Source organism: Dermacentor variabilis, chromosome 1, assembly GCF_050947875.1.
Source record: "Dermacentor variabilis isolate Ectoservices chromosome 1, ASM5094787v1, whole genome shotgun sequence".
Lineage (NCBI taxonomy): Eukaryota > Metazoa > Arthropoda > Arachnida > Ixodida > Ixodidae > Dermacentor > Dermacentor variabilis.
This window is the reverse complement of record NC_134568.1, coordinates 291,441,717-291,458,306: the sequence shown is the minus strand read 5'-3', so window position 1 is coordinate 291,458,306 and position 16,590 is coordinate 291,441,717. Positions and strand designations below refer to the sequence as shown.

The 16,590-nt window shown below is 44.4% G+C and overlaps 1 protein-coding gene and 1 long non-coding RNA gene across 2 annotated transcripts in view; one reads left to right on the top strand and one right to left on the bottom strand.

Annotated features, from left to right (window-relative positions):
- Positions 1-16,590, bottom strand: part of LOC142567368 (uncharacterized) — a 996,706-nt gene that overhangs the window by 261,166 nt on the left and 718,950 nt on the right. The window lies entirely within an intron of this gene.
- Positions 9,932-16,590, top strand: part of LOC142567263 (uncharacterized) — a 33,161-nt gene continuing 26,502 nt past the window's right edge. Inside the window, exons 1-2 of the long non-coding RNA XR_012825183.1 lie at positions 9,932-10,106; positions 11,891-12,019. This is a non-coding gene — a long non-coding RNA (uncharacterized LOC142567263). The remainder of the gene's footprint in view (positions 10,107-11,890; positions 12,020-16,590) is intronic.

The window sequence follows — 16,590 nt, the reverse complement described above, 5'->3', positions numbered from 1 at the left end:
CATGCACATGACCAACAACGCACGCTGTATATTCACTCCTACCGTGCAGAAAATGGCACGACCTAGCTGCTCTCGATAATTGCAATAACTGTACAGGGAGGGACCCGGAGAGAGCAAAATGTATATTGAGAACAAATTGTATCTCGGCATGGAGCTGGCCACACCAAAGGTTCTTCCAACACGCCACTTGCTTCGAATCAGGGTCAAAAAAAAAAAAGAAGAAAGAAAGAACGCGAATTTCATCTATGATGTGCGCCACATCAGCGCTGTCTAGTCTTATACGCGATGTATTTTCGAGGACTACCGAAAATTCTTATAGAGCGCTCAAAATAAGAACGCGATTTTTTAAAAGAAACCGGATAATCGAGAATGGCGGACGTCAGAAAACAGACTACGGTCTTAATTTTCTCGCTAATTAGTTATATGCACTAATTAACCTTAACTATCGCATTTATATGGCTTCAGAAAATGTAAAGTTCATAGCAATTGACGAAGTGATCTGCTATTAGTTTTCAAATCGCGCGAGAAGTCCTTCTCCTAGGTCCTACCAGCAGAAGAAATTTTCTTACTTTTTCCGCGGGGAAACTGAAACTGGGCGCTTGTGGGGAAACCACGAGTACAAACCGTACAACGCAATGCCTACCATGTTTATTATTTCGATGTGGTGATTACGCCTCATGAACTGTCCTTGGCTTCACTGTGACGTTGGCACTGCAGGATATCGGCAATGACCTATCATTGACACCGCTAATGTAATTCTTTCCTTAGTGCTAGAAATGTGCTTATTTTCTGTGATTTTATATTTTAACGTTTCATTTCAAGACGTAGTATAGTCGAAACGTATGTGACACATAAAACGACAGCCTGTTCACTGGTGTTTTGAATGGATGTAAAGCAACAATACCTCGATTTGGGCGAGTTGGTTTATCTTGACGGTGTTCAGAAAATGCGCTAACGACGACAAGACGGGCGCTGGATTTCTAACTATAGCGCTTATTTCAAACGATCGTCCATTTTATACTGTACGCATCAAGTACCTCTTGCATGCATCATCATACAAAGGATTGTATGCGGCAGTGCCACGGTAGCGTTCCGCCTTCCACTGCTGGCATGGGCGCTAAGTCAATCAGTTCATACACAAGATCGTATAGTCAATTCGTTCACGTGTCTAGATACCTATATTTCTTTCGAGGTACCTATATAGACACGTAAAAGCATTGACTATACAATCTTATGTATGAGATGATTGAGTTATGCAATCTTCTGTATGATGATGCGTACATGTTGTACCTGATGTGCAGAGCATAAAATGAATGATAGTTTGAAATAAACGCTAGTTGGAAGTTCAGCGCCCGTCCTGTCCTATGTGTTCCTGTCCTCTTCGTCTTTAGGGCGTTTTGTGAAGACTGTCAAGATGTAAAGCAGTAACAACTGTGGAGGGAGTTTTTTTGAGAACGTTTATGTGAAAATTGAAAGAAACACCTCTAGGAACATCCCCGAGGACAATAAGTACTGAGAGCAAATGAAAATTCAGAGATATATTCAAAATATGCGCCGGACTCCTAACGCTCAACTTGCTTTCTTGCGACAACGCAAGAAAGTATTATGCAAATCACTTGGCGTCAATATTGGCCACAGTGATATCGATTCTATGCGGGAAAGCAGTAGCTTCGCAAATGTGAAAACGGGTACAGGGAACATTTGCACAGGGAACATTTGTTTTTCTAATTGCCGCAGGCACCTGTCTCGTTTTTAGTGCATTCTTTAGGCTCGAGAAGCAATGGTTGTCAGGTCAGGGAGTATGCAGAAGCCTCCTCGTACTTGATTAATCGATTATTGCGGTCGATCGTCTTTTCTGCGCAAGCAAGCTAGTCTAGTGCGCGTTCAATTAGCGCTGGAGCGTCCACGTGCTTTGTTCATTTCCTGTACAGTACTGTACAGTAATGTGGAGTGTTTCACAATATTGTACAGTAATGAATAAGGGCACTCGCACAAGCGGGGTTCTAAATGCGATAGAATTAATACAGTGCTAGTCAAGCTTTGACCGAAGGCATGTCTGAAATCGACTGCGTGCTGTCGTGTGAATGAAAACACCATACAACGGGAAGGATTGCTCGTAATAATTTATACATATGGTATCAAAACGCTGATAGATTAAAGCAAACCACGATGGGAAAAGTAAAGTTGCAGTTTATATCAGTCGAATAAAATTATCAAAGCATGTTCTTGTGTGAGTGAAATTCCCGCACGACGGAAGGATTGCTTTTAATAATTTGTACATACGCTGTCGAATGGAGAAAGGCAATCCACGATGGGAAAAATAACCGTGTAATTTATATTATCCGAACACAATCATCAAACTAAGACGCACTCATGATCATTTACCGTTGTTTGAGACATCGTTAAAACAGCTTAGACGTCGTATCGGAAAATTAGACAACCCGACAGAAGCTTCTAAGCGCTTTTTTTTTTTTTTTTTTGTCCTTTGATTGAGGAAGTGTTAGGAGCACTGGAGGCTAGTCTCGACGACAGCTCCATTCAAGGTTTTATTTTTTCAGACTCCCCAATATGCCAAAATTGTCAAATCTGACCAATCGCTTAGGTTGGATCGTCATTTCACACGGCGCGCATCGTTACTAGCAGAACCATTCCAGCAGACATGTTTAAGAACGTGTAGAAAAGCTGTGGATAAATTGATCGATCGCTATAGGCCTGGTAAGGAAAGAGTTAAACGGTTACAAACGTCGCGATCATCACTTTTTCAGGGGCGGCAGGCACACACAAGGAGAAGAACAGCACGCCTACCATGCGCCGCCAAGTAAAATTCTAGACAAGCTGGACAAAACAGCTAGTATACTAAGCTTCGCCTTGGCGTATCGATGACGTATGAGGGAAGTGACCACCACCAACCGTTATCATCACGACTGCAGTGTATAGTACACTGTAAGACGACGAAATAAGAAATACGGCTTGGCCCACGTGACACAGACTGGGAAACGTCAGAGGAAGCCCACAACTGACCTTTCCTCTGCACGTTTTTTCTTGCACTCCTTGAGCGTCCAGTTTGTTTCCCATTGAAAAAGAAACTTTCTCCTGCTGCACGGCCTATACAACTGTACTACCGTACAACTATTATATTGTCAACAGCTACATGAAATAGTACAATTATTGGATTTGACTGTAGTCAGAAAATTAGAACACCTAACGTGTTTTTCTTATGTACGCCGTTCCAGATAATTCGTCTTCTCAACAAATCATATTTATTTATTTATTTATTTATTTATTTAAATACTCTTGATGCCATTGTGGCGTTACAAAGAGGAGTCGCGTTCAATATGTTGACGTGTTCATGTTCAAAACGGGAGTCTTGAATGATGCATGCTCATGGTTGCTGGCGATGGAGGCACGGAGGTGATTCCATTTTTACCTTGAGCGCTCTAGTTTCAGGAGTGTTTGGCAGTCCTCGCAAAAAAAAAAAAAAAAAAAAGACACGGTATTGATTCACAACACATTGTACACCCAATTGTGAAGAAATATAGGCCAGCCGCCCACTGTAGAAACGCTCATGTCGCCCACTGGCAGCAAGGGCCGGCTGTCCTTTCTTTTCCCAACTGTACATTTAATATACATGGTGCCCCGACTATCATGCACCAAGATTTAAAGATGAGCAAATGCCACATAGATGGACAGAACCAAGGTAATGTTATTTGCCGTCACTTGGACATACTCGGACAATATTTTGCATTCCGCCTAACTACATAATTACTATTATTTAATCAACTTCAAAATATTATAATTAGATTAAAAGTGTCAGTCAGAAAATTGTAGAGCAACATGAAAAATTCCCGATACAGCTTTCTGTTGCCCAATACGTGCTACATAAAAGTGTTCTTACGAGCGTAAGCCCGCGAATACACACAATATGCCTCAAGCAGCCAGTCATGCGGCAATTTTGCATGTACTCGCGGGCTTCTTTCAAGCTCGGAAGAACGCATTAATGTTGCACATATGGAGTAACGGAAAGCTGTATTGGGAGTTCTTTTTGTTGCTCTACATTTTTCTCATTGACACATTTAATCTAATTACAATATTTGAGAAGTTGATTAATTAAGATTAATTATGTCATTAGGCAGAATGCAAAAATTTATCTGGGTATCTGCAAGCCACGGCAAACGACATTACGTTGGTTCTGTGCAGCTACGTTGCATTTGTATATTTTTAAATCTTGGCGCATGATAGTTGGGACACCCTGTATACTACGTGATGCAATGCAAATACTGCGAATACGGTAGAAAGCCTTGCGCACACTAAACGAAGATAACGAGAAAAGGACACATAAACGGCGGTAGTGTTTAGTCCTCTTCTTTTTGTCTTCGTTAAGTGTAGGCAAAACTTTCCACAATCAAGTCTAACCAACTAGCCCGCCTCTCAGTCTTATTGCCTAATACTGTAGTATTTGCGCAGCATGGTACGAGGGTCGTATAGTTAGTTGTCCCTCGACAGTGGGTACGCATAGTACAAATTAAGCCGCATTTTCATTTAAACGATAAATAATGAGGTCGTTCAGACCTAAGAAACACCCCCCCCCCCCTTTTGGTTTGTTATGTCCATCACTGTGCGCGCGCGCGCGCGCGCGTTTTTGTGTGTGTGTGTGTGTGTGTGTGTGTGTGTGTGTGTGTGTGTGTGTGTGTGTGTGTGTGTGTGTGTGTGTGTGTGTGTGTGTGTGTGTGTGTGTGTGTGTGTGTGTGTGTGTGTGTGTGTGTGTGTGTGTGTGTGTGTGTGTGTGTGTGTGTGTGTTTATGTGTCGACGAAAGCGGGAGCGGGGGGCTTCGTTGCGCGCAATAAAGCTTCGTTTTATGATATGCTGTTGTTTATTGATATCAAGGGTACTGCCCGTGGCCAGAAAGCTGACTCTTCAGTTTTCTTTGTGTGTGTGTGTGTGTGTTTTACACAATATCTTCATTGGCGAGCCTGGATATAGCGATATTTATATATGTGCGCCTACTGCGAAGGTTGTGCAGATACGGACGTAAATGTCCACGTCGGCGCGCCTAACTTTTTTTTAAAGTCCGACGCTCTTCGTATACTCCCCTCACGCTACGGGTGACGCCATAAAGTGCCATGCGCAGTGACTCCGCCCTCAGCACGTAGAGGAGCGCTACGGCGCGATAGCGCCAGGGAACTTTAGTACATGGGGGAGCGTCATGGAATGAGAGAGAGAGAGAGATAAATTATTGATATGAAAGACAAAGTCATCAACATGAGCTAGTGCGCTCTAGTTTGCTACGCTGCACTAGTCACTGAACGTATATGCTACCTATGCAGTAACTCTAAGAGGAGAGAGGCGCTCGATTGCTCGTTACTCGCAAGCGTAAGGAAACGCAGGACCGATGTTCTTTCACAAGTGTACCGACGGTTACGTTGTCCTGTTGATCGGCGAGGTCGCGACGTCCGCTTTCCAATCGGAGACACCGGACTTTGTTGCTCTAGCGCGGCTTACAATAAAACGTGCGGTTCACAGACCCCATTCTCACCCCGAAATCGCCGAGGAAGACATTGTCTTTCATCGACTTCAACTAGATGTGGAACCGCCTTCAAACTTTCAATTTTTTTTTTCTCGCGACGCTAACCAGGTAAGAATTGCAGCAGTGAACCACAGATTTTCTGCAGCGCAAGCCAATAGACTAGGGATTTCGATACAGCACGGGAACTTCGGTCTAAGGTGGGTATGCGTTACCGGGGCACACCTCTGCTCTGTGCCGACGCTCGCGCAAAGTTCGTGAGCCCGCTGCAATGGCTGATTGCCTGTGTTAAGCACTGCTGCTGCTGAGCACGACGTCGCGGGATTCCTGATCCCGGTGGCCGCTTTCCGCATACTGTTCTTTGTGTCGTTGGTGCCCATCAATAAAATCGAAGTCTGTAAACGATGCTTCCGTTATTCGTTTCAAATTAGTATGCTATCGGCCACTCTACCTAAGTACCATGGCCAGGCACGTACCAGGATTGTCTTCGGGGGGGGGGGGGGGGGGTGAGCAACCGGTAACCTTTCTAGGCGGGCGGGGGGGTGGAGGGGGGGCTTCTGATGGTGAAAATGTGAATAATGCCCACTATTCGTCGTAAAGGCGCGTAAACTCGCAAAATAGAATTCAAATAAGGTGTACCTCACAGGTACGCCCCCCGCCCCCTATGATATACACATCTCCTTTACTTGGCTAACAAGGAACCACATCAAACGAACTCGCGCATGAAAGAAGCGCAGGAAGAACACTGACAAGAACAAGTGAAGAAGCGAAAATAAAGATTTCTAGTAGGATTTTTGGAATTAGCTCTGGAAGAATTATACATATATTTCCGGAACAATCACAGTTCTTTTGAATCCCTCGTTTACTGCTCTACCAATTTAAGTGCCAAAACGGCCTCGTGCTGTTATTCCGGAAGTTGCGGAACGATGCGTGGTCACTGCAGTCCCGTACAACCGCGTAGAGCACAGGACGCTGCGGTTCTGTACGTACTGCGCCCACTGGGGAAAGTTAGAAAACCCCCCACATAAGCATTGCAGAATGGCTACATCGGACGGCTCGACTGATAACTGTAGAACCGTCATTCAATACACACGGAATCATACTCCACTTCCGGCCGCATTTCATCTTCCTTTTTTAAATAAAAAGATGTTGATCCCTCAATATTTTCACAAAAAACGGTTAAATTTGTTAATTTTACCTTTTCCTTCCTGTTTGGCTTGTCCTCGGCTCTTTCCCTTAGTAAAGATACCTTAATTTCTCAACTCCTTACGACTCTTGTTTCCAGTTGCCAATTTTGCACGATAAGTGCTGTACAATTAGGGAAAATTCACATAAGGTAACGCGTGAGAGTCATATTGCGTTTGGGTTTAACGGTTATTGCAGGGCCTGATGATGGACGCTGTTTTGCAATATTTTATTTTCCACCTTATCCAAACCATATCGCGTATATATGGTTCCGAGGATCTGACAGCGTCGCGGCGAGCCGTCACTCGAGGAAATAATGAAGCAAAAAGAAAAAGTTAAGCGCAAATGGCGTTTTCTCCGGCCACGTACAACTCGTTCCACGAGCATACAGACCAGCTGACTATGAACAGAGTCCTTTTCCTGGCCTATGGATCAGTCTAAACAAAGAACGTAGAACTAACGAAGCAACAGCGATGCGCGTGATCGTTGAATAGATGGTGACATAAAAATTGTATTGGGTTAGTCACATACAGCTTTCACTGTAAAAGGCAGCAAAATATTGACTGCGGAATAGATTGATTTGTCGGCGCTTTAGGAATATGTGTGAGGAGTGGTGGCGTGGGCGGGGAGGGGGGGTATGCCGCATAATTTCGGGGGAGGGGGGAGCAGGCTCCCCCGCACCCCTCTTTGGGTACGTGCCTGACCATGGCAATGACTACTTTTCTAGGCTTAGTGACACTGAAGTGACGCCGTACGGGTGCGCACCTCTGACAGTTGCCTGACCTCGGCAACGACATTTGTATGGGTAGGGCTGCTTACATGTGTGCTGATTCCGCATCCAAAACGAGGAGTAAAAGAAAGCCGTTACTGACTCCGCGTGATCGATGCTACCGATTACGGTTCTTACCGACAGCTGATTGTGGTTATAATTTGTTGGCGGATGCCCGACAGGTACTTCGGAAGGTATCTGCACGTTCATAATCATGTCTATATATCGCGCACAAAACTCTCGGTAGTGACCATTGCACAGACCAGCTTTTTGCTTTGACTTCGTCGCGGGGCTTTCATGTAACGTCCTGCTACCCGACAATCCAACGTTGACTCGTAACGCACAGATATTCATATACAGTATACAGAAATTGGCAGCGTATTCCAAGCTGTCGCAAAATTCTCGCGAGAATAAAAAAGCGGGGTGGGGGGCTGGGGGGCAGAATGGAGACGCGTATAGGGAGCATCGTATGACAACCAGAAAGCACAGAAACAAAACGGATGCTCCTTCTCAGCAGAAGGAAGCCGATCTAAAAAAATAAAATTCAAACAAAAGTTAACGAACATTGCCGTTACAACAATCGAGACGTATGATTCTGGTTGGTACACGCGTACGAACGTAACCACGAAGCCAACACAAACCAACCAATTCTAATTTCTCATACGTTCAGGCTTTCGCGCTGTTACCAGCGTAAAGTTACGTACGATGAAACGGCTCAGCCCTGGGGGGCACGTAACACAACATTCACGCGAAAGTTCTTTGTAATTGTATTTGTGTTGCAGCTGGAATTCAGGTAAATGAAAACAGAATCGCGATAGCAGAAGCCAAATCTACTAGCGAGGACTCTTGCGGAACTCACAATGATTATACAATGAAAAGCTGTCTTTGCGAAAGTCTTTGGCACTGCAGACGGGTGAAGCAAACGGTCGGCCTGGCTGAGCAGCTGCCATTACGACCTGAGCAATGGAAATGCTTCGCAGACTGCGTTCGCACCGCACCGTGGTTCGCACGATAGCAAGAGGAGCCCCACTGAGCACGCAGCGCAGTATGCTTGCAAAGAACACACTGCGAATTATAACGCGAACAAATGAAGTCTAGTCGCATCCATCGCACCATCCTGTTCTATAAAGGAGGTTGATTGTGTTCCGCCACAAGTAAACACCACTCTCTCTGCACATAGGGTATCCCACATGCTCACCAAATCAACCGGCCATTAAAGTTTAAACGTTTCTGGAAGCGCCGTCTGCAAATCCCCGTATAAGCAGCTACAACATTTATGCCAGTTTATAGCGCTTTCGCTACGTAAAGAGAAAAAAATGCAGTATCACTCAAGTCATCCTTCATTGGTCTGAACAAAACGCTGCAACGTCATCCGTGTAAGCAAGAATATGGACTTCAGAACATTGCGCGCAAACTGTGTGCGAACAGAAATGCGCAAATTGTGCTACGTCTATGAGCACTTGGACACGTTTAAGGGAGCAATATAAACGCGCAAAAAGACTGGCGATATCCCCGACACAATTCTGCGTCCTCGAAGGCTACTAAGTACTCTACAAGCAACAAATTTGCGAGAAGGCGCCCGTGATGATCGTGGCGTCTGCTATGTCGTCTGCTACAGCGTCACATGATGCATATACTAAACAAGAGAAGGAACGTTTAGTAACACGCGCATGTACATAACTTGCTTTCTAAATATTTTAGCCAACGCTTTATTGCGCAAATAACTGAGTTAGTCATGAAAATATGAGATGACATGACAGCAGATAAACGTCATACATGGCTTGGATTTCAATTTCACAGGAACTTAGATGCTTTCATAAATATTAACAGACACACTTGCATTGTTGGCCAAATTATTGTTGAGTTTGTTTGAGTGGCGGTTTTTAAACTTGTATGTTGTAAGGTACGTGAGAAACTGCGGCCAATGGGCGTGTTGTCAAAACTGACCGCTTATTAGTAATGGTCAAGTTTTGCTACGTCAGTATATCTTACAACTGCATAAGAATGTTTATTTTTTGTTTTCACAAGGAATAAAACTGAGAATATGACGCATTTTGTTCAAAATTTACCCATTAATACCAGATTTTCGCAAAAACACATAGTTGCCACACTTTTGTGCTTACCTACATTATAATTTTGCACCACGTCAATTCTTAATAACTGAAAACTAATTACAAGTTTTGAGCAAGTGATAATAAAACACGATAGTTACAAATTCTTTTCTTTTAAACTAAAATGGCCCAATGTAGCCAGTGTTTTGCAGTTACACATGGGGCAGGTTGCTTGACTTTTATGCTTTTTATTGCAAGTTCTAAATTTATTTTTAGAAGTATTTTGTACAGATAACACACTTTTCTGTCCTAAAATGTTCTATTTAATTACTTTTTGTTACTTTTTTCAACGGTAATGACATTGCCAGTTGCAATATCAACCAGCCGGTCATCAGTGAACGTGGACGTCAAGAAGCAAGGTTTTCGCGCAGTAATCTAAAAATTACTGACGATCACGCTGTGTAAGAAAATAATTATGCCGTGCGTAAACTATAATGAATTAGTTTCAAATTATAAAGGTGGCGCAGGCGTACAACAAGCAGGCGAAGCGTTGACGAAGCCAGGAAAACAACATGAAATGTAGGTACTGAGTTCACACAGGCCCCGCACACTCTCAAGTTCAACAAATGGCCACAGAGGGCGAAAAATCAATCGAGGCGCGTTTCAGCGTAAGCGCGCAAGTGGAGCTACTGTAATTTGGTCGAATACTTTAATTGGTGCTTTCTCTGCTAGGGGCGCTGAACATGCTGATTTTTTTAATTTACACAAACCATTGACATGAACAATCGAGGTGTCTAAGGATGTTTTTTTACCTCAGGTAAATAGGCAGTTGATTTTTTTTTAATTTGATTGTTGAAGCTGCTTTTTAGTCATAGCGTCAAGGTTTTTGTACTTGATTAACCACCGACAGCCGACAGCCTATTGGTATCGATGTGTTTCCTGGCCGTTGGCGTTCGAATACTACGGCGGTAAAACATTTTCGAAAGCATGCTGGTTTCGTCTGCGAGTCATTACACAGACTTGCTGTAAAGAGGTCTACTCTTGGCAAAAAATAGTGCCTCATTTTGTTTAGGCGTTGATTATCATAATGAATGCGGCGGAGGTTGACGGAATACGCTTGAAGGTACGTTTTTATGCCGTTGATCTCCATAACACCGTAAGTACGCAAACCGATGTCACAGAACACCCGATGCATCATTGTGTGTTCTCCGTCATCGCTTGTTTGCTGTACGCCTACTAATTCTTCACTTCTTCTTCAAGTGTTGCATCCTCCTTTTGTCCTTGTTCTCTTGTGCTTCACTTACAGTATGTCGTTCCGTCAGCTGTAATGCGCATTTGCAAAACCAATACGTTTGATAAGACGCAGTGGTTATCATAATTTCACTACACATGTATTAAGCTGGCACATGTGGTTCAGATACAGATACCTGTATGCGGACTTGCACGACGTTGATGCGGAGATTAGGATAATTATGACACCCGTAAGGAAGAGGCAGCTGACGGCCGTAAGCTGTTGCGTTCTTTTCGCCAAATTACCCGGCCTGGTAGTGCTCTAAAGATGCTGTATAAAAGTGACACGCGGTGACAGGGAAGTTATGTTTAGCAGCCGACTGTACGTTTTGTAGCTTAGGTCTTCTTTCTTGTGCGTCTGTGCTACCCTTATTAATGAGCCATTTCTTGACTATGTTCTTGACTATGTAACCGCGTTTGTGTGGATCCGTAGACGTGTGCTTTTTGTTGTACTTGTAAAATGCAAATAAAATATTTTCAAGCTTACTCAATCTTTGGTGTGTGCGTTTATTCCAGTCGAGGCCATCGTGCCACCTGGAAACCGCACTCTGTCAGTAGCCCTACACGAAATGCAACAGCTGGAGCGCGGCGGCACAACTCGGCGTAACGGCAGCGTAATAAACGAAAAACCGCTCGGGATGCCCTTAAAAGTCAGTTCAGAGTTTGCCTTAACTCGATATGACTCAGCGCTACATATATTCTGCTGCGCCTTGATCGTGCTCCCGCCAGTTTGGTTGCTGTGTGGCAAACGTAGCGCCTACATACATATGTAGGCGCTACGTTTGCCACACAGCAACCTAACTGGCGGGAGCACGATCGATGCGCATCAGCCAGAACCCAGTAGGTAAAGCGACCATACTGTGCAAAACCCCGTTTCCGTTTCCTGTTGTACAGCGCCGCCCGTGGTCACATACTTTAGTTCACGACGCCACCGCTACGCTTATTTCCGTAGCACTGTGGAAGGTACAGTTTCCCTTCTCTAAGTTTGTATAGGTGTTCTGTGGTTCACATTTCTGTCGGCTACGACTGCTACGACTCCTAGTTAAACGGTTGAACGTTCTTCGGTTCTGCAGTCAAGTATAGGCGAAGATCGAACGCCGTTGGTGTGTTTGCAAAGTGCGTGTGACGGATCCAATGTGACCATAGAAAGCGACATGCCAAAGTCCGGATCGCAGTGAACGTGTACGCGCCCACTAATCGGGGTAAGCAAACCTAGGTCCAATGTTGTTTCACAAATGGCCCAGCGGCTATGGTGTGTCCTGTTCATCGCGAAGTCGCAGCGTCAGCTTTGTGAGTGGGGACGCCAGACGCAATTAAAAACACCCATGCACCGCGAGCTTTGGGCGACGCACTAAAGAAGCCAAACTGTTCATAATTAGTCCAAAGCCTCTCGACTACGACGTCCCTCAACTCAACGTTGCGGCTTTAGTATGAAAAGCCCGATGACAAGCGTTTTGTATGCGTTGCATAATAAGTGATTCCTTATAATCAGCTTCGCCACGTTACAGCTCTGCCATGCGGTGAAGAATACACGATGTACCGTGTCAAAACAAATCGCCATACAGTAAAGCATAAGATCGGATGGGATAAGATCGAACGGTGCTTAGGACGTTTTCCTTAAATATACACGCGCACACGCAACGTCTCCGGTCACGGCACGAGCACAAAGATGTTTTAAGTGTACAGACATGCCTTCAGAGCTATTATCTGCCGTGAGTTTGGCTATTTTGTTTGACCCGCCTTTGCGTTGCCCGTATATGAGATCAAAACAAGGCATAGTACGCGCTCCTTAATTAATATATCACCGAAAGTGTTTCAATATTTTCAGCTGCCACATTCGGAATGGTAAAAGCAGTTGGCAGGAAATGAAACGCCGTCTAATGAGAAATGGTCAAAAGGTCCCGGAAGCGCTCTGGAGTCGAAGCTCACATACCCCTCGATTAACGGATGTAAACGGTGGCATGATCCGAGCCTGCGACTCCTCAAAACCAATGCACTGTGGCACCTCGTATGAAGACTTTATTTCCGTTAGCTTGCTGTAAATAAGGAGGTTGTCTTTAATGATGTCGTTTAATACTTACGAAGTTAGCACAAGCCGAGTTCTATGAGATACGTATCTCCACGACGATACATATTTCCACGTCGACTCTTTTGATCTTGGAAGAGAACTTCGAATGCCTTTTCTTTTTTCATAGTTAGAGACACAACATATATAAAGAGCAGACACACAGTTTGAGACATTGGTTTATTATTTAGCGTTAGATGGTGTCGTGTGATGACCAACACGGATTTCCACGAATCTAAAGTAAGCCGGTGTGCAGATACATTGATGTAAAGTTTTGCGGCTATTATAGCCAAATCTTTATCCTTAGGGATTCATAAAGTTATTTCCTTCCTCCTGTCTTCTTCGTTTGCACTACTGCAAGTTGCTTCTTAGTCAACGCGCACCAAGCATGAGCACTCCCCAAACACGGCGCAGCCAAGCCACGACACTGCAATACAGGAGGCGCAACGGCTTTTGTTGCATTTTGAGAACCTGCGCAACTCCATGTCATTCCCTTTTCATGCTGTAACGCTTAATTTCATTTGCCTCATGCTAAGGCTTACACGATGCAAGACGCACCGTGATGGCGTATACCAGTGGCTTTCGCGTTGCGCTTGCAAAGCCCGAGGGCGCAGAATCGAATCCTGGCCACGGTGGCCGCATTTCAACGGTGGCGAAATGCAAGAAGACCATTGTACCGTACATTGGATCCACGTTAAAGAAACCAAGGTGGTCAAGATTATTCCGTAGTCACCCACAACAGCAAGCCTCACAATCGTATTGTGGCTTTGGTAAATAAATCCCAAGAATTAAATTTTTTAATACGATGCAAGTATAATACACGATTTTACAACAAGAATCGAGTCATTTGTTTAATATTTATAGCTGATTGGTTGACAGAACCGTTTTCATCTCCTCAGAGCAGACTCGCTTATAGGGTCCGATGTAAGATACACCGAAGTAGAAGGCTGTGGACTACGTTCCCCTACATCTCATACTTGAAGTTTACATAAAACTAAGTACTGAAGGGACTATGCGTTCGTCTCCATTCTAACGCGGCCTCCGCGGTAGCGAGTCGAACACGCAAAATCGTGTTCAGCAGGACTACGCCACGTCCACTGACCTACAGTAACTAGAACTAGTGACGCCTTTGTATTTCTCATAAAAGGCACCTATGTTCCTTCTGTAGCAACAGAGTACATGCCACAAACCGGGGAGGAAGGGGGGGGGGGCAACGGGGGCACTCCGCCCCCCCCCGTGTCAAAAGTGGGGGGCCAGATTAAGTAATGCCCCCCCCCCCCCCATTTGAAAGTAGCCACTTTCGGAGGCATGCTGGAAACTCCAACAAAAGTACAGCTGAAGCTAAATTTTCTTTTTTAGTGTGTATACATCTACATAGAGAGCAGTCATAAGGGAAAGGCAGAGTCACCACATAAGTAACGCTTTTCTTTACTACGCATCCTCTGATTGGACAGCGAGGACGACGGACAGCGGAGGACGCGCGGGATTCACCATACAGGCTCGCGTTGCGGAGAACGCCCGGCGCTGCGCAGTTCCCGCCGTAACAAATGTCAGCTTGCGCGATTTTCATCATGCCCGGATCTTGGGGACCGCTATATCCGTATTCGAATCAGCTTGCTACATCTAACCTGCGGGCGAGGTTCAGATAAAGCATTATAATCAGCCGCACCCAACGTTTCTGTGACTTACGGCATGAAATCATTGGATTATCAAATGCTGGAACTCTGTCCAGAGATAGCCTACATAGGGTTGTTGTCTCAGTATCTTATCATCATCAAAAATCTAATCAACTTCTTAAATGTGTAACTGTCGAATTTCATTGTATTATCACGACTAATCGTAGACATACTCGTGAAAATGACATTGGTCTAACATGAAGAGTCATTTCAATACCAATAGAACACTGACTTGAATTTTTTATAATGGCAAGTATCACTTCTGACCTTAACGATTTCATCTTCAAGGTGTTTCTAATTAAGAGCTACATGTTACGTGCTTCCCGGGAGGAGGTAAAACGGCACATACTTTGTATTTTGAAAAAATCAAGGCCACTTTTTGGTGACGTGTTCTGAAAATTTGTACTGGGTAGGGTGTTTATGTGCTCTGCAAACAGTTACTGAATAGTCGCTTTCTACAAATTTTTATGCGTTAGAAATGCCATTTAGTTTTCTCCCCCGGTATCATCGGTAAACTAAGTGGGGCACGGTGTATATAATTATTTGAAGTATATGAAGCAATGTTCTGAGTGGCCAGCGAGCTATGTTTATTTTGGGTAGGTTCATTACAGCGTATGTATAAAGTTACTCATTGAAGCGAGCCAGGGTGCCATACTGCCGCTAATAGAAATGTTTCCCAGACCCCTAAACCAACAGCATGAAAGACGGCTGAATTCCCGTGAAAATAGGGAGAACTTTAAGCAAGATTCATTGTGAAACTTTTACTTTCCTCCTTTAAATGCATGTGTTGCAGATAATTGCTAAACCCCCGTTTTTCCATGTGCTTTCGTTCATCATACGAGATTCGCAGTTTGTTTCTCCAGTGGCCTCGGTCAGCTAAACAAGCATCTTACATATATCCGGGGAAAATGAGGGACAAGGTATGGCCAATGTGTAGACAAAGTTCCAAATGAGTAGGTGAAATCCGCATTTTCTAGCAGAATACGTATGCAAAAGGCCCATAGCGTTATTAGCCTGTTTTACGAGTGGTGTAAAACTTAGACGGCTGCGCTGGCATAAGTACAACTACATGTGAGGTCAAACATGAGGCGAACAATACGCCAAGTTTATGTGCAATGGTAAATACGCTTTAATCAAATACAGCGTTAAAAAGAAACTGTAAGCAAGGGTTCGAAAGTATCACGCTACTGCTGTTAGCTAGGTCTCCCGATGTCCCATGAGAAGTCTGCGTTTCAGATATTTATACTTTGAAAGAATAGCCAGCATTTTAAGTGCAATATGTCGCGTAGTTTTAGCGTTTCTGGCTCATTTAGAAGCGACACAAATAACGATTGAACTTTAATCTTTTTTTTTTTTCATGCGTGATACATTAGTTTCGTCTGGTGTCCGCACTGAAGTAAATGAGGCCGATTCATTATGTTTGGTGACTGTAAGGACAAATAATGGGTGATGTTCAGGTGAGGTTCAAAATAGATGGGTAACTGGGGCTCGCGATAAATTACGCAGGCAAACAATCCAGAGTGTTATGAGCGTGTCTAACGAGCCGGGACGCCCGCTGTCCTGAACTGTAAAAACCAACAAAAGAAAATTTACCGAAATGGCAGTACGCTCTGTTCTGTGCTCTCTGTGCGAAGTTAAATGCAGTAGGGTCAAACAGAGCCTCTGTAAAAAAAATCTTGAATGTTAGAGCGTGTGATATGGCCGCTATCAGCTTGCTACCCAATGTCCCGACATAGATATCGGGTACAACAGGTTTATAAAGAAAAGGGATTGGGGACGAAATAACTGGAATGTGTGACAAATTTTTTCTGTTCCTGGTAGTGGAGTTCAGCGTTGTTTGTGCGGGCGCCTGCATGTAAGCGTCACGCGGGGCGGTCAGAAGAGAAGCGTGGTTCGCCACCAAGACGGCGGCGGAGATTAATAGCCATCGGGGGTGGGGGAACCGCGGTTTACGAAGAGCGCGTAAGCGAGTTGACTGTGAGTCCCCCGGGGCTTCCGCAGGTCGGTTCGCAGAAGCAATGCCATGGCATTG